Source organism: Nycticebus coucang, chromosome 6 (assembly GCF_027406575.1).
Source record: "Nycticebus coucang isolate mNycCou1 chromosome 6, mNycCou1.pri, whole genome shotgun sequence".
In the NCBI taxonomy this organism is placed as follows: Eukaryota; Metazoa; Chordata; class Mammalia; order Primates; family Lorisidae; genus Nycticebus; species Nycticebus coucang.
In genome coordinates, this window is record NC_069785.1 from 90,488,968 (window position 1) to 90,507,033 (window position 18,066).

Below are 18,066 nucleotides of genomic sequence, written 5' to 3' on the forward strand. Positions count from 1 at the left end.
GTCAGCTTTGAAATTTCATGAGTTTCAGAGCCTGGAATTGTCCCCCTCTGCAATATATTAGCATTATTTCCCCATCTGAGCGCTCTTGGGCAGCACCAGTAATACCCAGGGGGTTTTCTTAGAGGTTAGGGCCCAATCCTCCGTGAGTTCCCAGGAACCCCCCCTCTCTCCTTGCAGGGTGGGGTTTGTAAAACTCACAAGGATTCTTGTGCTGTAGAGGCTGATTTCCCGGTGTAGTTCACGTTCCCGCCGGGCATATCCTGCTCGTGCTGAAAAATAAACACAGGCTTTAATCTCCAAGGCCTGAAGTCACCTAGGAACTGGCCAAGGAGACCAACAGACCAGTGCCTCTGAGCCCTGTGCCTTTTAGCTCCCATGCCCGGATGGCTCAGGCGCAGACAGAACCTGCTGCAGGCAGGGTATTGAACGGGGCCCAGTCCTCTGGTAAAATCATGGTCCTCTGAGGTGAGTCAGATGCAGAGTGAAGTGTATTTGAGGCACATTTTAAAGGTCAGTTTAAAATCCGGCAATGTGATGATTTTAAAATCTGCTTTAGGACCGGACCATCATTTTGGTACCAGAGCCATTTTGTTCAACAGCATTCCCAGAACACACAGCCACTATGGCTTATCTAAGCCTCCCTTTGCTTTAAATGAGTTAAATCAACAACTCTTGTGACTCACAGGGTGAAATATACAGAGAGATGCTCCTAATGTCCCAATCCCACTCCACCTTCCAGACCCAGCTCACATTCCCCCTCTTGCTGGCACCCTTCTCCCTGGACTCTGCTCGTCTTCAACAGACTCCAACATTTACCAGCAATGGGGAAGTAGAGAGCTTCCGTGGATTCCTACTAGGCAGCCCTGGACCTGAATGCCAATCTCAGTTTATTCCCTATAGAATCTCAGGCACTTCATTTAACCTCTCGGGGCTTCAGTTTCCTCACCGGAAAATTAGGGAGGTAAAAATATCCAGCTCACAGAGACATTGTGGGGATTAAAAGAGATTCGCATGGACATCGTGGGCCCTGCTCCATCTGAAGCGTGGCCTGGAGTAATCCTGAATTCATCCCTGTTGTTACTGGCATTCTTCTTGTCATCCTTTCTATTATTATTATTGTTGTTGTTGTTGTTGTTATTTTGTCCTTCATATCTCTGTTCCAAGTTGAAGGTGGTTATTTTGAACTTAGAGAAAAACTTTAATTTTTCCCCTACTGTTGTTGATTTAAAATGTTTCGCTTTATTTACAATAAAAGAGCTTTCCTTGAGTTACTGTGCCTTACATTTCCTTTTTTCAAACAGCATTAAGAACAAAATAATTCTAAAAATTGAAGTCAGGTATATTCAGGAGTCAAACATTTTCAGTCTTAAGCCCTCTGTTACCCAAGCCACCTAAGCCACTAATGACCTTAGCTGGCTTCCGAGGGCTGTCTGTCGACTCTTTGAGGCACCGGTGTGGAGTTATGGTCAGCTGTTAGGGAGCAGTAGGTGGAAACTTTGGTCACATTGTGGGAGGTGAACTGCTATAGGAAAGGCCACCAGAGAAGCCAGGGCAGGGGTAAATTAAGTTCTTTCCTTTTGGATGTTGCCAGAAGGATGAGCTTGAAGACAAAGAGCATTCTTTTATGTCATTACTCAAATTCAAGCATTAACAAATGTAAGCACATGGTAGGTGCTTAATACTCGCTGAGGGGAAAGTGTGACGCCTCTCCTGGGGACTCTCCATTTACCTGGAAACTGACCCATGCTCCAACGATTCACAATAGACAAGTGCTCCCTCCTCTGCCCCTGCCCAAAAGCCTTATAAATAAATGTTCACACACCTTGAAACTTGTTCTTGTATTTATTATTTTAAATTATTATTCAAAGAAAAATGTATTGTTATATATACTTTAAATACGATGCAGCATAATTCTGAAGAAAAATAAATGTAATTTTGTAAATCAAGAAGAATTGTTTTTCTAAGGCACGTTTTAGCATATCAAGATTCCAGATGTCAGTACCTCATGGGAAAATGTCATTGTTTTGTGTTTCTAAATCTCATACACAATGACTAAAACTTTTATAACGTAACCACAGTGACTCTGTCATCCCCTGGCACTGAAAACTGGAGGCTGCAAGCCACTGCCAGGATTGGGGGACACTGTCATGGTCCCCAGGATCTCAGCAGGGGTCAGCTGCCACTAACTTAACCCTCAAGAGAATTTGTCTCTGGCAAAGGTTTACCTGCTGCCCCACAGCATGGCCCGGCCTATGAGACTCCTGCATTTTGACAGAATGGCAGAGGGCCAATAATTACACAGAACACTGTACAGCTACGGTGTCCAAGGCATGAAATTCTTGATTGTTTATGATGATTGTTTATAATGGATATAGTGCTATTGAAACATATCACTAATCTCTTTTTTCCTTCTGTGGACATAGCCTTTTCCAAAGTCCACATTCTCATCTACCTGCTGGGGAAGATGCTGGAGGAGACAATGAGGAATCTTTGAAGAGTAATTCTGAGTCTCTAGTGAGGCAACATGAGGAAAAACAAGCATTTTAAATATTCTTATGTGCCCGTTAACATGTTAAACCTAGGTCTGGTGAAATTGAACGTGAAGATTGTTAGAAACCAGAGAGAATTCAGGATGGGATCAAAGGGAAGTTCATATAAGGCAGGGAGAGAAAGCACCAAGCAGATATCACCTTCCAGTTATGAGAGTGAAAGGGAAGAAGAAGTGGGGCATGTAGCAGGCCATGGTCTAGGGTTACCCTCTACCCTTGGGGGTGAAATTCAAAGGAGAGGCTTCCAGAGGTCAGCCGGGGCACATGGGAGCCAGAGGCCTGCACAGGAGCTTGCAAGTATCTAGGGAAGCTCCATGCTCAGCTCAGGCAACAGCCAGCTCATGTCAGGGGGGTCAGCATAACGCTCCCCTGGGGCTCAACTGGCTACTGTACCTTTGGGGCGCGTTTGGAGATCCATAGACTGTACCTAAGTAGCCACCAATGCCTCACAAAAACATAGTGAACAAAACCTACCCTGCTGCCTCACAGTAGAGCCAAAGAGTGGTACAAGGAACCGAACACATGGGTCTGGGAGCCTTCCTTTTCCTCACTGCACTTCCCTAGCCACCACATTTTGTGTGTATCATCCCAGACGACAGCAGTGGACCCAAGGAGGCAGTTAGATAGACTGAGCCTACACCTGAAAGAAAATGAGTCATTGAAATGAGACTATTGAAACCAAGACACAGAGATGCTGTTAATCGGCAAGTTGAGATTCACTGCACTCTGCCCCAGGATGGTGGGCAGAGTGAGACAGGTTGGCTGGCTAATAGAAAATAAACTACATTTTCTTTACATCTATGTGGAATAATGTTTAACAGCAACACATCTACACCATTACAGAAAGAATTGTGTGTTTCCCCTCCTCCATGAAGGATTTGAGGCAGCTACAATCCATGAATTGGAAAATAAACACTTGAAGAAAGATCAAAAGTCTCAATAAGTCTAAATTATTCAGCATGAAAAGAGAATGCTGAAGATAGACTTACTACGTGCGTTTCAACATACGGAAGTTTAGTTGGAGAGGTGTGGGAACTTGTGTCTTCTCCATTCGTGGAATGTTAGTGGAAGAAATTAAGAGCAGCGAGAACGGTCTTAATAACTCCTTTATTTTTAGCACTCCCTGGACTTCCTGGAGCATAGTGTGTGCTCAGTTAATATTTGTTGAATTAATAAGTGAAGAAATGAACCGCTTGGCATCAGAACAGATAGCTTAAGGCATTTTGGGAGCCCTTTCAAGCTGTTGCTAGTGCTGTGGGTGAAATGAGGGAGGCAGGCGAATCTGGTGAGGCAGGAAGTAGAAAGTAGGGCCCTTTGTTATTGGGTCTCTACCCTACCAGGCCTACCGAAGAAAGAGGCAAAGAAAGGATTAGATGTGAGGAGTTTGCTGTGCACGGTCACCCTGCTCCCCAGGTTCTGAGGCTGGGATATGAGTGAGGGGCCTTGTTTCTGGGGCAAAAATTGGAAAATAAACACTTCAAGAAAGATCAAAAAACTCAATAAGCCTTACTTACTCAGCATGAGAAAGAGAATACTAAAGATACACTTAATACGTGTGTTTCAATATATGGAAGTTGCATATGAGAAGTGTGGGAATGTGTGTCTTCTCCCTTCCTCAGAAGTCTCTGGTGATCTGATATAACCTTTGCTGGGCACTCACAGAGGTGAGGGGTCCTAAGAGTCCAGGCTATAGTCCCAGGGCTGGTCCATGAGGAAGAGAAATATCAACTGGGCCAGGCCTCAGGGAAGAAGGCTTTTCCTGGTGGGCCCAGGTGTCCATTTGGCCTAAGATTAAACTTTATATGCATAAAATCACTGATAGAGTTAAAAGAAGAACATTAAAACTTGTGGTCCTATTAAACTTTTTAAATTTGTGATCCCATTAAACTTACAGTGTGTGATGAATTTAGGATTTTTTAAATAAATCCAGCAATATCTTGTGAATAGCACAATTGCATTGCATTACAAAAAGGGTTAAAATGCCAATTCTTCAAACATAAACTTTTTTTATTTTTTTCCCCATGGTCCCCCTTACATTTAAAGTATATTATATTTAGGCTCAGCGCCTATAGCTCAAGCAGCTAAGGCACAAGCCACATATACCAGAGCTGGCGGGTTCAAATCCAGCCTGGGCCTGCCAAACAATAATGACAACTGCAACCAAAAAATAGCCAGGCGTTGTGGTGGACACCTGTAGTCCCAGCTACTTGGGAGGCTGAGGCAAAAGAATCGCTTAAGCCCAGGAGTTGGAGGTTGCTGTGAGCTGTGACGCCATGGCACTCTACCCAGGGCGACAGCTTAAGGCTCTGTCTCAAAAAAAAAAAAAAAAAAGTATATTATAATTAGTGTACCCTTGTTTTTTTAAATACCAGAAATCTCAAAAACCTGAAAGCCAGCAAGGCCCCATCTGAGATGTTCTGATGCAAATCCCTGGGCATAACACTCACATAGTGCTGCTGATAGTTCCTTAAAGGTGACACTCTTTCCATCCTGTCTCTGCATTTTGTACCCTGTTCCCTCTCACATTCACCCCATTCCCAGGCTCAGCAATATTTTTCAGGGCTAACTCTTTCCTCCAGACCCCACCCAGGTGTCACGCCCTCCCAGGAAGCTTCTTGTGTCCCTGTCTCATTTGGTGGCTATCCTCTGGGTTTTCATAGTGTCTGTCTTGGCTGGGCACAGTGGCTCATGCCTATAATCCTAGCACTCTAGGAGGCCAAAGAGGGTAGATTGCTTGAGCTCAGGAGGTCAAGACTAACAACCTAAGTAAGAGTGAGACCCTGTCTCTAACAACAAAAAAATATATAGAGAGAAAAAATTAGCCTGGCATTATGGCAGTTGCTGATAGTCCCAGCTCCTCAGGAGGCAGAGGCAAGAGGATCGCTTGTGCCCAGAAGTTTGAAGTTGCTGTGAGCTATGATGCCACCACCACACCTAGCCTAGGGAACAGAGTGAGACTATCTGAAAAACAGAACAATTGTCACTGTGCCTGTCAGATTCTTTGCCCTTCATCTCTCTTCCCCACTCTAATGTAAATTCCTTTAGAGCCAGTGCCATCCTTCTCATCCTCTGTGCATTCCCAGGGTTTATCATAATGCCTGGTGTGTGGTGGATGTCCTGGCCCTTACAGCAAGGTTCTGTACACCTTACACCACATTTCAGCTATGCCCCTCCTCAGAGTGAGAGGAGACCTGTTTCACAGGGTGGGTACTGTTCTAAGTCCGGGCTCACTGACTCAGCAGAGAGCACGCCAACAGGAGAGAGATGTTAATACTGTTCATTTGCACGTCAGGACTCCGATTTCTTCCTCCTGAGTTTCAGGGACAAAATTAAGCCAGATAGAAGGTTATCATGGGAGGGAGAATATGGAAATGCTTGCGCTATGGAAAGAGACAGTGAGAAGTGCTTTGTCTCAGGCTGGCTGTGGAGCATGGATTTGCTGGGTCTGATGCCAGCCCTCTGGATCACCAGGCTGTGCTGACTCACCCGGCCCTGCTGGACTCACAGCCTTTGTTTTCATAATGCCCAGTGGCTGGGTCTGAGTTTCCTTGTGCACTTCTGCATGCATGCTTTTCAAAAACAAAACTAAGTGCATGCATGCTTTTTAAAAACAAAACTTTTTTCCCATTCCCATTCAGGTGACTAGCCCCTTTGCAATACAGTAAATTAAAAAAAAAAAAAATGTTGCATAACAATGTACCATAAGAGCAAGACTGAGTCTTGTGAAAAGTGAGAACTGAGGAGGATAATTTGAGACTGCCCAGAAGACATTAATTAGTAGTCTACTTTTGTAGATTCTGCAATAGCATTCTGAACTTCACCCAAATGACGATCACTGGCCTTAATGTCTGAAGGAGTCCTTATGCAGAGTCCATAAATCTCAGCTGGCAATAGCTGGCATTGTGAGGGATTGAGATCATTGGCTGATGGGACCTGCACTGGGAACAGACATGTTAACTAGACCAATTAATTCACTGGGGAAATTAATTATCTAACATTTAGCTAATTAGCTAATGCTTTCACCTGTTAGAGGTAGAGATAAATGTCAGATTGAAATTAAGTGGTCTTCTCCATTTTACCCTAAAAAAAAAAATTGAGAGATATGGATCAGAATACCAAATAAAGGTCTGCAGGTCCCTGTGGTAGTATGTGGGCATATCCAGTCTCGAAAGTGCCCATGGTTGCTGGGAAAGAGCAGCAGGTACAGCAGCCTGAGGCGGATCATGAGACACCTATGTAATATTATAAACCAACAACAGGAACAACTGCCCCAACATACAAGGGCAACACGTGTATTCAAGATTATTTTGCCTTGTAGTTGTCATTACCTTTCCTGAGATAAGTGTCCTAGGGGATTTGAGGGTATCTTAGGCAAAGTTATAAATGCATAGTTGGTGGTGGCAATTGCAAGATACAGGCTACACTGACTTCTCAACACACAGTTCCCTATCCTTTCTCCTTCCCATTCTGTAAACTTTGCTGGCTGGCCAAGATGGACCATGGAAGGCCAGCACAAAATTCAAAGAGTTTGCCTAGAGTGACTATCACGAGGAAAAGGAGCATCTTCTAACTTGTAGACCCCTGTATACCATGGAATACTATTCAGCCATTCAAAAAAATGGAGACTTTACATCCTTCGTATTAACCTGGATGGACGTGGAAGACATTATTCTTAGTAAAGCATCACAAGAATGGAGAAGCATGAATCCTATGTACTCAATTTTGATATGAGGACAATTAATGACAATTAAGGTCATTGGGGGGGGAAGGAAAAGCAGAAAGAGGGATGGAGGGAGAGGGGTGGGGCCTTGGTGTGTGCCACACCTTCTGGGGGCAAGACATGATTGCAAGAGGGACTTTACCTAACAAATGCAATCAGTGTAACCTGGCTTATTGTACCCTCAATGAATCCCCAACAATAAAAAAAAAAAGACATGAGTATTTGATTCTCAGCCACTATGTACATTTTTAAAGAGAATTCCAAGTTAAAAAAAGGTGCCTCATATCTGCTGCAGTTTGGCATTTATAAACATTTTTTCTTCTAATTTGTTTAAAAGCCAGGAGACTAATGTTCTCGAAGCTTTCATCAGCATAGAACTTCATCTAGTTGCCATGGGAGCGGAAGGGAAAAAAAACAGGGTGAAGTTCCTCTAAAAGCCTTCTAGATTTTCCCTCTCAGCCTGGCACAGTGGCACAGTCCCAGCTACTTGGGAGGCTGCAGTAGGAGGATCCCTTGAGCCCAGGAGTTCAAGGCTGCAGTGAGCTATGATAACCTTGTCTCCAAAAATGTCTGTCCCAAAAGTGAAAAGTGAGAAGCATTAGCAGTAGTAGTAAATCCATGGACTTCCCAGCAGAGACTTCTTTTCTGAAAATATCAGGCTATATTTCATTATTCTACGTGGATTGACACCTTGTCCAGTGTATTTTGCAGGCAGTCTAGGGTTTTAGTAAAGGAAGCGGCCCCAGTAGACAAATTTTGTTTAATTATCAGTCCTTTGTGTGAACTTGAATGGGCAAAGTTCAGCTAAAGGGGCATTCTGAGGTCCTGACTTTGGGTGTTTTTCTAACTTGTGATCTCAAAGAATGAAAATAAGTTGGTGAGGGGCGGGATGGGGATGGGAAAATGAAATGTTTGAGAACTGAAAGTTCTCCTGTGCACTGGACGTTGGAAGTTCCTGGTGTTGTGGAAACCAAAAGAAGACCTTCCATATACAGTTGTCTCAAAGCAAATAAGTCTGTTTACAACATCAGACCCAAATTGGGATTAAGGCGAGATATAAGGGGAAGGTGTTCTGGTCAACAGTTAACAAGCTAACCAACCTGGTTAAAGAGAGAGGATGCCACTCCTTCTGAGAGAGCCTATCTTCTTAGGGAAGGGCTGCTCTGAGAGTTGGGCTGTAGTATAAAAGGCTGCGTCAGGGAGGGAAATTTTGAGTTGACAGTAGTTCAAAATCCTAAAGGAAAAGTTCCATTAGCAATTTAGGAAGAAAACATAAATTTTAAGGGAGGTTTTCATTCTTAGAGCTGAGCTATTATGATAAGATCTATAATTTAAGAGCAAAACACAACATTTCTGTTCCCTGACATAAGCGTAAGAGTGACTGTCCACATAGTGCAAAGTATGGCCTCGGTCCTACCTGCTTCCAAAAGATGCATGAGAGCTGACAGAAAGGCATATGTGGGGTGAGTAATTTTGACTTTATTGTTTTGATCAGACAGATGTTCTTTGGATTTTATATTAAATAATTAGATGATGGGCCTTTTAGACTTCTACAGTTTTGCAAACGTATTTAACTTAGATATTATCTAGTTGGAATACAGCTCATAATACAAAACAAAGTAAGAAAAATGCAAATTTTCTTCCTAAGGATATTTTTATTCCTTGGTTTGGGGGTACAGGGAATTGACTCATCCAACAAAGTGTGGCAAAAGAAGTCACAAAAGGTAACGCAAAAACTAACAGGAGTTACAAATTTGTTTCAGGAGTAAACAAATGCAAAGTTCAGCCTAAGAGTCACTGTGCTTTTCAGTCTTTAATTCCAGAATCATGGGCTCTATTGGAGAAATAATTACAGGGGCTTCTCAGTGCCTAAGGGAAATTTAACTGTGTTGCAGCATATTATGGTGTGATTTCATATACTTTGTGATGGACTTTATATGGAATTTACTTCTAAAATATCGGGATGTTATTCATCTCAGAGGTCAACATTAATCTGCCAGAGCTACCTAGCTCCAATTTTTGTGCCAGGTTAATAGTGCACAATAGAGCATTAATCTTCATGAGGCATAAGGAATTTTTGTGAGTTCCCTCTGATTTGTTGAGTCTCCATCAAGTTAGCATTTCAGAAACATTCCACTTACCCATCTCAGACAGAGGTAGCCTCCTGGCATGTTCACTTCTGCAGGGAAACCAAGGGGAGAGAGAAAAGAAAAAACTTATGACGAAGATAATGGTAAATGGAAAGACTTCTTCTCAGCCAGCACTTTTCTTTGGTTATCAATATTTAATATTGGCCATGCTAGATAATTGGTCATGATTTTCTAAAAGACTTTATTCCATGTGTTAGGAGAAGGAAAGGAAATGCAAAAAAAAGTTTGAGGAGAAAACAGTACGTGCAAGTCTGTTTAGTAAAAATTGTATATTTTGGAAAGATCAAAGTACTGTAGAACCTCTGTAAGTTGACCAGCCAAGGGACTGTAATGAGCTGGTCCACGTACAGAGGTGGTCAACATAAGGAACTAGGCTGCTGTACTGAAATGTATATGTGGTGCATATCCGGTCTATGAAAATTCAGTTAACTTAAGGAGGTGATTAATGTAAGGAGGTGGTGAATTGTGGGGGTTCCACTGTATTGCAATAGCCATATTCATACTAGGTGGAAGTTGGAGACAAGCTTACTCTTGGGTCACTGACAGAATGATCACCTTAGAAGTGCTTCTTGAGCTTAATGGGACAAAAATCGTCTATAGACATGCTCATCAATTTTCTATGAAATCATTAGACATGGGAACAGACCATCAAGAAAAACTAAAGAGTATCTCCTAATAAATTAATAGGTGTATTATAACTAATACAAGAGAATATAATTAATGGTTATGCTAGTTTGAGAATTTCTTCTTAAAGATGGAAAAGTTGGAATAGATCAGTGATTTTAAAAACACCAAGGCCCAGGCCTCCCTGACTAACTCAATCAGAATTTCTAGGGCTAGTACTTGTTAAAGTCCTCTGGCAATTCTGACAGGTAGCGAGAGTTTAGAATCTCCAGGGTAGATGAATGAGATTCTTTTATGGAGTCATGATTCATAGATTGAGTTGGGAGGAAAGAAAAATCACAGATCATGAAAAGTAGTCTTGGCAGAGTGAAACAAAGTGCAATAGTATTGGGTGGGGGGCGTGGGTGACCGTGTTTCTCAAACTTCAGTGTGCATGTGAATCACACAGTTAAAACACAGACTTTGATTCAGCAGGATTAAAGTGGAACCTAAGATTTTGCTTGTCTTTTTTTTTTTTTTTCTTTTTTTTTTGGTAGAGACAGAGTCTCACTTTATGGCCCTCGGTAGAGTGCCGTGGCCTCACACAGCTCACAGCAACCTCCAACTCCTGGGCTTAAGTGATTCTCTTGCCTCAGCCTCCCGAGTAGCTGGGACTACAGGCACCCGCCACAACGCCCGGCTATTTTTTGGTTGCAGTTTGGCCGGGGCCGGGTTTGAACTCGCCACCCTCGGTATATGGGGCTGGCACCTTACCGACTGAGCCACAGGCGCTGCCCGATTTTGCATTTCTAATAAGTTTGCCAGTGTTGCCCACACTTAGTGTCTAACAAGTGACCATGGATAAGTGTCCTCTTGCCTTTCACAGGAGAAGAAAGGAGGTGTCTTGTTGCTTAGAGATTTGGAGGCTTGTTCTGAACTGGTAAAACGTGCTAACACCACGGAATACTTTATTTTTGAAACCGGGTGTAAACTATTAACTAATTAAAAATCTTACTGTAATGGGCAGGGCCTGTGTCTCAAAAGGGTAGGGCACCGGCCCCATATGCCAGAGGTGGCGGGTTCAAACCCAGCCCCGGCCAAAAACTACAAAAAAAAAAAAAAAAAATCTTACTGTAAATATTTTTGAAGAGGAAATTAAACTGTTCCACTGTATGAACAGTTAAATTTACTTTGATTGTTAAGACTTGGGAATTAAAGAAGAATGTGTAAGGTAGCTTGCATCAGGGAATTCAGAATCTTTCTCAGGAGAAGGAAAATTAATTACATTACAGTGTAAAATGCTATCTGCCAGCATGAAACAAATGCTTTAGGAGTACAGTGAGGACAAACGTTAATACTGACCAAGGAGAAAAGATGCTTGAAAAAGTCTTTGTGGGGGAGGGAGGCGATAATCGAAACGGACTCTGAAGAATGAGGAGGATTTTGATAGGTGAGAAATGGAAGGGAAAGGGAATAAAGGAATGTTTTACTTTTGAAACTGGGTGTAAAACAGAGTGAAACAGAAAGGCCCTCAGCAAAGGCCTGAAGCAGGGGTTCTCAAATTTGGCCAGTCATCAGATCATCTGGAAAGATTTACAAAATACTTTCAAAGAGCCTAAATTAGTGGGCACCTGCTCACAGGTGAGTTTTAAGCAAAGTTCTCTGGTGCTTTTAATGAACAAGCCGGCTGTGAGTCCGTGGAGAAAGAAAGATACCAGGCTTGTAAAGATGTTTTGAGGCTTGTGGAGAGAAATGTATATGGAGGAAAATGAAAGGAACAAAGGGCAAAGTTCCGGACAGCTCTTGGCAAATGTGTCTTAACTCTCTGTGGTGTGAGGTAGATAATTTGTTATTACTGTGATTAAAGTGATGCGTAATAATGACCACAATAACCAACTGCTGTGGATGATGTGCTTCATAAATATGAATTAAGATCATTCCTACAGCAGCAGGGAACTCACCGTCTTGCCTTTTGTGGTTTTACTGAGAGAGAGGAAGGCTTGGTGGTCTAGCTAGCACTGCTTTGATGAGGCCGGGGCCTGGGCAGCAGCCTCTGGGATGGAAAGGTGGTGGCATACTCAGCATGGCTGGTGGACGCTTGATGGCAGTTCTACTCAAGGTGCGGTCCGCATGCCAGCAACATCAGCACCAATGAACTTGTTAGAAGTGCCGATTCTGACACACATGCCCCACCTGCAGTATCAGAATTTCTGGAAAAGGAGCCCATGAAGCGACCAGGGGATTCTTATGTGTGCTGACCTTTGAGAAGCACTGGTCTCGGGAGCTGAAAGACGTGGCCAGACTCGGATTACATACACACATACATTCAACACAGACATACACAGATCCCCATGGAAAGCGGGGAAGGAGGCAAAGAAGTGAGCAGAGACGGTAGAGATAGCAGTGAGGAATGGCCGCTCGGCGGGGCACCCGGGATGGCCTTGGGAGCCCTGGTGCCTGCCCGTGCTGGATTCAGGTCTCCTGCAGTGGAGACATTGCCTGATTGGACGGCGTGGGCCAGGCTGTGGCTGGGACGTCACAACAGGGATAGTGGGAGTGAACGGGCAGCTACTGAACCCCACTGGGTATGGAGTGATGGGCTGACACTGGAGAAGGTTCTGAGGCCTTCTGCAGGGTCCTTTCTCTGTGGCCAGTTTGTCTTTCCCTGGGCTCCTTAGTACTCTCCTACACTCTCTCCCTGCGTCTGGTGGGAGAATGTCACTGGACAAGCAGAGTTCCTACAGCCAAGTGTCTTAGCATCTGTGTTTAAGTTTTATCTACTTTCATACAATAGTTTTGTAGTCTCTGGTTTCACGTGTTTACTAACCTCAGGTCTTTTGCTTCATTGCTCCCTTTCTTGGCATTCTTTTGCCTCACCTCTTCAATCTTTTCCTTGAGCATCCTCCTCTCCATCATCACTAAATCCTGTTTCTCCAGAACCACGTGCTATTCGTTCTTTCTTCGCCCCTATTGTATCCACCTTCAGTCTCTCTCAGTTCCTGTTCATCTCTCTGCTTCCAGCCATCACCCTGCTGCATCAACTTCTCACGTAAAACAGAGAAAGAAGCTGCCCATCAGGGTCAGCCGGGCGGCACTGAAATGACTGCTTTGTAATCTGAAATGACTGATTGTAAAATCTCCCACCAGTCTCTCAACTTCTGTAAGCCTTGGCTTCTTCATGTGCACAAACAATTATTAATATTACCAGCTAACAAGAGTGTTTATGGGATTAAGTGAGTTAGTGTATTCATCACATGCAATTTTCATGCCACTCTGCAGTTCTCATTTTTCTTTTGAGTCTCACTCTGTCATCCCAGCTAGAGAGCAGTGGCGTGGTCATAATAGCTCACTGCAGTGTCAAACTCCTGGCTGGGCTCAAGCACTCCTCCTGCCTCAGCCTCCCAAGTAGCTTAGACTACATGCCCCTGCCACAACACAAGGTTAATTTTTCGACTTTTAATGGAAACGGGGGTCTCACTCTTTCTCAGGCTGGTCTCCAACTCCTGAGCTCAAGTGATCCTCCTTCCTCGGCCTCCCAGAGTGGCAGGATTGCAGGACTGAGCTACCCTGCCCAACCCATCATGCAGTTCTCATGCTTAGTGCTGTGTGTGACATCTAGGAAGCATACAGCATATGTTAGCCATCATTATTGTCATTACGAGACCTCATTGCTTCTCAACTGATCTTTTAACCTTGCAGGAAGGTTTGTGTCCAGTATTTGAGCCAGCAATATTCATAGGTATTGACGGATACCCTTTCTCTTTTGTGGGCTTTCCCCCCAGATTCCTTTATATACTCTTAAGGTGTTTTTGTTTGTTTGTTTTTCCAGAAAAGGTTTTGTTTATGTTAACAATCCTCACCTGGATTCTCTGGATGAAGACATTCTTTATCACCTGGATTTAGGAACTAAAACACACAACCTACCAGCAATGTTTGGAGATGTAAAGGTAAAAATATGTCTAATTTTAGGAAAAATGATTGAGTTTTCTCTACTAATTTTTTTTCTTACTTTCTCAAAATAAATTTTACAAAGTTTGACTAGAGCAGAGGTTGTCAACCCGTGGGTCGCGACCCGTTTGTAACAATGAAAATACATCGCGGCAGAAGGTTGAGAATGACTGGGCTAGAGAAATGTCAGAGATCCCAGCAGAGACTGAAGCCACACTCGTTCTCTGAAATGATTTAGAGATTTAGAGATTGCCTCATAAACAATCCTTTCTACCCCACAAAGACAGAAAGGTTCCCAAACTCAGTCTAATGCAACCATAATGATTTAGCTATTCTGGTCCAGGCAATAAATACAATTTTATTGACAATACTGCAAGGTATTCAGAATTCATTATATCAGATTTTGTCCACTTAACTACTTTTATAGCTGAGTTGAGTAATTCTTATTTTATTAAATCATAAAATCAACAAAATTAACAATACAATATTATTCTATTTCTTGAAAATAACCATTAGCTGATATTTCATATCATTAAGATTTTTGTTGCTCAAAGAAATATTTCATGAGACAATTTATGGAATATTGCCAGGAAAATTGTACATCTGTATCATTTATTTAATCTTATGTATATATTCATTATAAAAACAGTTTCTGTTCATTATTTAAAATTGGGAAAATATAAAAAAAGAACACAATTTTTAAAAAAATACCAGATAGTCCTATCTCCTAAATAGACACCATCAACCAATGTTTTTCTTCCAATGTTTTTAATTAAAGATTTAGAAATAGTTGTAATTCATTCTGTATTTTTTCACTTATCTTTATGTCATTCACATTTTCTTTGAAACCTATAATTTATGGATATTAAGTGGCTGTGCCACACATTACATAGACAATTCTTGACTTTTTTCTTTTTTATGTATTTATTTATTTATTTTTATTAAATCATAGCTGAGTACAATAATGCAATTATGAGGTACAATGTGCTGGTTCCATATACAGTCTGAAATATTTTCACCGAACTGGTTAACAGACGATTCTTGACTTTTAAGTGAGTTTTCATTATAAACAAGACTTGGTGAAATATTTTTGTACCTAAAGATTTTTGGGGGCGGCGCCTGTGGCTCAGTCGGTAAGGCGCCGGCCCCATATACTGAGGGTGGCGGGTTCAAACCCAGCCGCAGCCAAACTGCAACCAAAAAATAGCTGGGCCTTGTGGCGGATGCCTGTAGTCCCAGCTACTCAGAAGGCTGAGGCAAGAGAATCGCTTAAGCCCAGGAGTTGGAGGTTGCTGTGAGCTGTGTGAGGCCACGGCACTCTACCGAGGGCCATAAAGTGAGACTCTGTCTCTACAAAAAAAAAAAAAAAAAAAAAAAAAGATTTTTTTGCATTGAAATCAATTTTTAAGAATGTTTATTTTCTAAAAGGCCTATATCTATAGGCCTATAATGTCTATAGTTCTACCAGTCACATGAAAAAAGTCACAGGACTTTTTTCATTTCTTTAATATTTATAAGAATGAAAAGATTTGCTATCTTGCTAAGTCTTCACATTAGCTCTTTCAGGAGGATTTAGGAGATGTTAACTTCCTGTGAAAAATATAGAAATGGCCTTCAGAGAGGCCAAAAAAGGTTAAAATCACACCATAAAGTGGTAAAACAGAACAAGTTCTTCCAAGTCCAGATTCCAGGGTTCTTGCCCACTGCACTAGTGGGACCTTCTGAGTCCCAGTAACTCAGAACAGTCCATGATCATTTGATCCTAGCTCTTTCACGGACCAGTGGGTGAAGAGAGAGGAGGGGGAGGAGGTTAAAAAGAGGAAGGACAACAGAGTAGGGGAGGAAGAGGGAGGAAAAGGGTGCAAGAAGGGAAGGAAGGAGAGAAGGAAAGAGAAGAAATAAATCCATGTATTCATTATCAGGAGGTACTAAGTCACCCCCTCTGCCTCCCTTCCCCCTGGGCAGTCAGGCATGAGCTTGTGGGGGGATTTTCTGTCAATGGGAGGATCCCCCTTCCTCAGTCACTCCCACCTGCTGCTCCTTGCCTTTGTGTGGCCTTCTCCCAAACTTTAGCTTCATCTTCTTTTTTCCTTTTGAAATCAGAATATTTTTAATTGACATTGTCAACATTGACGAAGTTTGTCTGAAACTATTTCCTTAAAAGCCAGGAGGTACAACAACTTACTTACGCGACCGCGACCTGTCTTCCTACTGCTGTTTTGGATAGTCATGTTCCAAGTGTCACAGATCAAGGCCACCTTTAATATTCATTAACCAGATCTGGGCTGAAGCCAACTGTGAGACTGGACATTCACATCTCACGGTGACTTTCCCAGGACCCTTATCTGGGGTCGTCTCTGATTAATTAAAAGACTCATCACAATTAATAAACTAAGGCACACAAACAGTTAATAAGTTAGACAGACTTAGGATATGTATTTGAGACAGAAAGTGGTCTGTTGTCTGGTCTCTCCTCTACCATTTACCAAACTGCATGGTACATGCAGAAGGTATTCAGACTCAGTCCCCACAGCAACTGAGGGAGTTAGTGATTGTCTCTATTTTATACTTGAGGGAATGAGGCTCAAACATCCATGCAGTGTTATAACATGAATAAAATATATCTCTGTTTGTCTGTAATAAGCACAACGGAGCTGGTAAGTAGTAGCTGAGTTCAACCTTAGGTTTGTCTGGTGAAAAATGTAATGGCTCTTCCTCAGTTCAAAAAACAAAAGCAAAAAAAAAAAAAAAAACAACACTACATTTTGATACTCCAAGTGTTAGTTTCTGGGAAATCTCTGGGATGGACAGCTTCATTTTGGAGATGAAAATGAAAGGACTCACTGATATCTCTCTCTCTCTCTCTCTCTCTCACACACACACACACACACACACACACACACACACACGTCTCATCTCTTTTACAATCACAGGCCTTCACCTCTCCATCTGACTGGATTTCCATCAGTGCTTACTCTCACACTCTCTCACAATCCAACCCTATAAACTTATTACCCATCTGGTTGTGGAAAATTCAGTAGATTCTCTTTTGGATAAAAAGACTGCCCTGTTTAGAACCTGTCTTGTCCCACCAGACGGCAACTCGACTGGTAAAGCCATTTTGCTGGAAAGGAAGCAAAAGCATGTGTAAGGTGGGGGGTGGGGGTGGGGGGTGAGGGGGTTTGAGGAGCATGCACTGTAGTTCTAAATGATCTGAACTGGGCATTTAACCCGAAACAGAATTGTTAAGAGGCAGCAGGTAAAGTCTGATTTATTTTCATATATGCTTTTCTTAGAAACTTGCCTTCCTCCGGCCACACTCTTATCTTTGAATGAGACTATTCTTTGAATGTTCAGTTTCTTGACTCTTTTAAATCCCAGGGTAGCAATTCTGGCTAAGAAGAGAGGCATAATCCATCAGTACCTGAAAATGCAGTCCTGCTTCCCGAAGATGATAATCATTATCGGTAGCATTATCTTCAAAGGAAATGAGAACTCAGGGTGTGTAAAGTTTAACCGTTTGACTCCAACAATCACTCTTATTTTCTAAATATCCTTACTATTTTTTTGAAGAGTTTCCTAGCTGCTACTGCAAAATCTTAGTGGCTTAACACGATGTAAGTTTACTTCTCACATTAAGTACAAAGTGGATGTTCTTGGTTGATGGATGGCTTTCCTCCAACTGGTTATGCCAGGACCCAGGCTCCTTCCACTTTGTTGCTCTGTCACCTTCAAGGAGTGACTTGCTAAGTTTCTTATCTAGCAGAAGAAAGTAGGTGATATGTAGGATGATCAAAAGATCTTTCTTATAGGATGGGTGATTTCCATGGGCTTGGACTGGAAGTGGTACTCAGCACTACTGCTCACATTCTATGTAGCTGGAACTCAGGCATATGGCCTCGTCTAATTGGAAAGGAGACTGAGAAGTTAAGTTTAGCTGTATATCCAGAAAGAAAGGAAAACAGTTTAAATAAATGGCTAATCAATCTCTGTCCTACTCACTGAACAGAATCAGATAATTAAAAATATAGTGGAGGATCTTTACAAGTTACCTATTCAAACCCAACACCCAAATATGCCTTCTATTTTGCATTTA

General features: G+C 42.3%; 1 long non-coding RNA gene and 1 pseudogene across 1 annotated transcript; one reads left to right on the plus strand and one right to left on the minus strand.

Annotated features, from left to right (window-relative positions):
* Positions 1–204: 204 nt before the first annotated feature.
* On the minus strand, positions 205–12,811 carry LOC128587510 (uncharacterized). Its single transcript, XR_008380605.1, has 3 exons — positions 11,984–12,811; positions 9,411–9,448; positions 205–269 (listed from the first exon to the last, which is right to left on the minus strand). It is a non-coding gene; the product is annotated as an uncharacterized LOC128587510 (long non-coding RNA).
* LOC128587508 (uridine phosphorylase 2-like) overlaps positions 8,489–18,066 on the plus strand; it is a 34,792-nt pseudogene continuing 25,214 nt past the window's right edge.